The sequence below is a fragment of the Rosa chinensis genome, chromosome 5, assembly GCF_002994745.2.
Source record: "Rosa chinensis cultivar Old Blush chromosome 5, RchiOBHm-V2, whole genome shotgun sequence".
NCBI classification, from domain to species: domain Eukaryota; kingdom Viridiplantae; phylum Streptophyta; class Magnoliopsida; order Rosales; family Rosaceae; genus Rosa; species Rosa chinensis.
In genome coordinates, this window is record NC_037092.1 from 28,855,058 (window position 1) to 28,860,045 (window position 4,988).

General features: G+C 39.9%; 1 long non-coding RNA gene across 4 annotated transcripts; it reads right to left on the reverse strand.

Moving 5' to 3' along the window:
* Positions 1-521: 521 nt before the first annotated feature.
* LOC112164041 lies at positions 522-3,650 on the reverse strand. Of its 4 annotated transcripts, none has more exons than XR_005799186.1 (4): positions 3,407-3,650; positions 2,904-3,290; positions 2,740-2,827; positions 522-1,693 (listed from the first exon to the last, which is right to left on the reverse strand). It is a non-coding gene; the product is annotated as an uncharacterized LOC112164041 (long non-coding RNA). The 4 variants fall into 4 exon arrangements; XR_005799185.1 differs by having other exon boundaries at positions 2,904-3,306; XR_005799184.1 differs by having other exon boundaries at positions 2,904-2,984; positions 3,061-3,650.
* Between the last annotated feature and the right edge of the window lie 1,338 nt (positions 3,651-4,988).

Genomic DNA, 4,988 nt, shown 5'->3' on the forward strand with positions numbered 1-4,988 from the left:
TTAGAACGTAGCAGAATCGATGTCTGATGCGTTTTCTAATATCGCTAAAATGACGAGATCACACATACCTGCTGCAAACGTGCCTGCAAGGATTGATGTCCCTAAAATTAGAGGACATGACGCCATCTCAAGGGAAACTGAGCATGGCACCAACATCCCTTATATGGGTGACGCAGTGGCTAAGACCATGGCTTCTGCCAGGAAGTGCGGAAGGCCCAAAGGTTTGATGGATTTTTGCCCAAGAAAGAAAGTGAGTTTGGCACAAAATAATCCATCTCATGAGAATATTCCGAATTATGGTTATGTCCAAGAGACATCATTGGGAGACGCTCCTATAACCCCCCGATTTGCACCTCTTCAAATCGAGTACATTACAGTGCCGCATGCCCTTAGAACCTAAGCTAAGATACTTAACTCAAGTCCTAAGAACCCGCAAGGCAACACAAGGAAGTTAAAAATGCTTTAATAAATACACTAGGAAAGCTTGAGCACAAAAGCAGTTGTTTAAGTTAGGTGAAAACTATAAAACCATCGGAAATCCTTTAAAGAAAACAAATACAAGTCATTTCATAACAATTATCAAATATTAGTCCGGTTCAAGATCACCATCCGAAAAATTTACAAGAGGGGTACTTTACGAACAATTACAAACTCAGTAAACGAATTGTGAGGGAGTAAAGGAAACAAGGAAACCTGTCATGCGGATCTAACTCCGTCGATGACATAATTTGAAATTTAATGTAACTAAGCCACACCCAGCATCGGCCAGCTATCCTGTCTTCATACACAGTACCTGCATCCACAAACTGTTGTAGGGGTGAGCTTTCGTCCTCGCTGCTCAATAAGACTCTACCCCAGCTAGGTGTAAAAACAATTAAACAATGGTGCCGGCAAAGTAAGTGAGAAAACGATGCATATAAACAAACATGTTCGAAACCACAAAACCGTTGTTCGTATATAAAAGTACAGTAGGGCCCAAAAGAATGAAACAACCTTACCACGATTAATATCGTTTACACCGGCAAGGTGTAGCGAGAGTGTCCACTTACGCCGTATCACCTAGAAGCAGTGCCACACCTCAAAGGATGTCAGACACTCTTCAGCCCATACAGCCCCTCCGGAAGTTTAGGGGATCGAATCCCAAGGAAGTCACTATGCTCCTCTCACTCTCAGGTCATCAAATATTAACTCATAGAAAAATCGAAATACATTTTTCATGCATCAATAATTTCCTTAAATATATGCATCAAAATTACTAATTGAGGCGAGTCCAGAATCCCCTACCTGGAATACCATAGCTTTGATTCTATGCCTACTACAACCTTACCACGATTAACATCGTTTACACCGGCAAGGTGTAGCGAGAGTGTCCACTTACGCCGTATCACCTAGAAGCAGTGCCACACCTCAAAGGATGTCAGACAGTCTTCAGCCCATACAGCCCCTCCGGAGGTTTAGGGGATCGAAGCCCAAGGAAGTCGCTATGCTCCTCTCACTCTCAGGTCATCAAATATTAACTCATAGAAAAATCGAAATACATTTTTCATGCATCAATAATTTCCTTAAAATATATGCATCAAAATTACTAACTGAGGCGAGTCCAGAATCCCCTACCTGGAATACCGTAGCTTTGATTCCATTCGCTCTTCTAGGCCAACACCACAATCTTTCATGTTCCGGGTAACTAGAGTCCCTAAGTCCGACAACAATTCATTGTCATTTGAATATTTGAAATTGACAACAGTAATATGATCATGCCAATTTCACTGTACCAAGATATTCGAATAGTCATTTTTCCTAAACTTTTGAGGTTCCAAAGTATCACAGACATATCCAAATTTACTATGGACACCCATATTCAAATTAAAATTCGATCAAATTCAAGATTAGATACCAACCCAGAAAGGCATCCAAATGAAACATCTTTACAATTGGTTTGGTCCATATATATCAATTAACCTCATACTTATCTTGGAAAACACTTGACAGTACGTCAAGTTCTTAGCTTTATAATCACTTCTATATATATTCAGTGCACTTCCAACATTCACAGATGTCAAGAAACCCAAATCCTTTAAATGTATGTAAACGACATAGTTATCGATAAATTATAGAATTCACAAGGCCATCACTAGCAAAAAGCTTCACCAAGGTCAATTATATCTTGTAATTTTTCAATACGATTTATAATATGTACGCCCAGATTTCTACTTCTAGCATCTAATCACAAACAACTTGTAAGAGCAAGTTCACCCGTTGGGTCACCAGGTCACCCACTATTCACTGCTTTTTAGTGTTAATTTCACCCTCTGGGTCACGAGCACAGTGTATTTTGTGCCCTGGGTCACCATGTACAGTGTTCTAGGTCACCATAGTGACCTGCACAGTGTATTTCGTGCCCTGGGTCACGAGCACAGTGTATTTAGTAACCCAGAGAATGAAAATATACACTAAAAAGCAGTGAATAGTAAGTGACCCGGTGACCCAACGGGTGAACTTGCTCTAACCAATAACTGACTCAAAACTGTAGCCACTTAATGTGCATGGTAACATGAGCTTTGACAATTTCTTTCTTTAATTTCCAACTATCAAACCACAACCGCAGCTTTGCAACTAATAATGCTAATCTCACTGTTCACAACTTATTCCCAAACAAATGTCACTTTTCCTCCTCAATCACGTTACTACTTTTCTTAAATTTAACTTAAATATAGGATTACATACAAACTCCCAACTTACCATGAATAGCTCTTCCATTGCAATTGTTGGAGTTCTTACTTCTTAGCCCACCGAGGTTCTGCATCCTTTATTCGCCATCACTCCGGTTCTAAATCCAGAAGACAAGTTTCAGAACCAAACTTAATTAACACAACGCAATAGAACCAATTTGAGTAATTCCTTACCTTCACTGTGGAACTCAAAATGAACTTGGACAGCCCTCGTCCAATTATACGTCTTTAAAACCTCCAAGTTGAAATCCTATGCTATAAGCACAACAAAAGATCAGTGCACAGCCAATTGGGATTAAGAATTGATCGAGGAATACTCAAACCCAATTACCAACTCTGGCAAGCTTCTGAATCTCTCTCCCTTTGCATGTCTATGTCTTGTTCCAATTCGAACAAAACCAGACTTTTCACCATCAAACTTCACGGACTTTCGAACTCTTTGTTCTGCTACCCGACTGTGCTCCACCACACCAATTCTAAATTTCAATGCAACCCACCTCTCGCTGCTCGTTCTAGGACCAGAATTATCATCAAAATTGAATCAAAGAACTCTAGAACACTCTGCCGGAACAGTAGCCTCGACATCAGCCGACAACACCAATCCAACAAAACTCTATCAATTCCAAAATCCATTTACACCAAAATGTAGAGCACGAAGAGAAGAGCATGTTTCATACCTCATGCATCAACAAACGATCGCCGGAAAATGCTGTGGAACCGCCAGAAAGTTAGAAACTTTCGAGCCTCGATTTTCTCTCCTCGCTCCTTGCATGGACGATCCGTTACAAGAGGCACGTCGGCGTCGTCAAGACGAACCGAACGGTACCGGTGCGCCGCCCTATCGTCGCCGAATGGAGAGGTTCCGGTCGATCACTACGCAGTTCGTCAGGTCGTGTAAACGGGTCGAGAGCTCTAACTTGGAATGGGGCTTTTTGGGTCGCTGATCCAATCTCAATCCTTTATATATTTGAAATCAACGATCCTGATTAACAAGATTACAATGAACGGCTCAGATCGCTCCACATATTTTCTTTTATTCCAAATGAATTTGTTAATTCCTGAACTTCCGAGATTCGTAATAAATAGTTCCGACGTCCGAAAAATTCTAAGAAAATTACCACGAGCTCGTCATGTCACGTACTTTACACTCGAGTCAATAAATTGAAGATTCAATTCTGTAAAGTTTGTCTGAAAAGTTTTCCAAATATCGTTATCACTTATCGATAAATAAAATTAAACTCATCTTAATTCCTTAAATATTTTCCGGGGCTCACAGCTCCAATGTCAAAACCAATTCCAGAGAATAGGGAGATTTCCATGAATTACACTAGTGTACATGAGATGATGGATAGAAATTCTATTGCTATTGATGATGCATTTGCATATCAGGTTGCAAAATGAATTATAGAACATGATGATATCGAACCTCACTCTGTCGAAGAATGTCAATGAAGAGCGGATTGGCCTAAATGGAAAGATGTGATCCAGGCTTAATTAGATTCACTAGCAAAGAGACAGGAATTTGGACCTATAACGCAAACACCCCCAGATATAAAACCTGTTGGCCATAAATGGGTCCTTGTTTGAAAGCGTAATGAGAAAATTGAGGTGGTTAGATATAAAGCCCGCCTCGTGGCGCAAGGTTTCTCACAACGTCCTGGAATCGACTACAAGGAGACATATTCTCCCGTAATGAATGTTATAACGTTCCGCTACCTTGTCAATTTGGTAGTTTCCGAAAAACTTGACAAGCAGCTTATAGATGTAGTTACATCATATCTTTATGGGGATCTAGATTCAGAGAGAGAGAGAGAGAGAGAGAGAGATATATATATATATATATATATCTAGATGGACTTCAATTACTCAAATCAAGTGGCTCTAAACCACGGAGCGCGTTTTCAATAAAATTAAAACGCTCACTATATGGATCAAAACAATCCGGACGGATGTGGTATAACTGTCTAAATGACTACATGATTGGGAAGGGATATATTAACAATGAAATATGCCCATGCGTTAAAAGAACAAGTTCCGGATTTGCAATTGTAGCAGTTTATGTCGATGACATGAACCTAATTGGAACTCTAGATGAGTTAAAGGAAACTGCTAAATACTTGAAATACGAATTTGAGATGAAAGATCTTGGGAAAACACGGTTTTGTCTCAGTTTAGAACTCGAGCACCGTATTGATGGGATTTTGATCCATCAGTCTGTATATACTCAGAAAATTCTAAGGCGCTTTAATAAAGATAAAG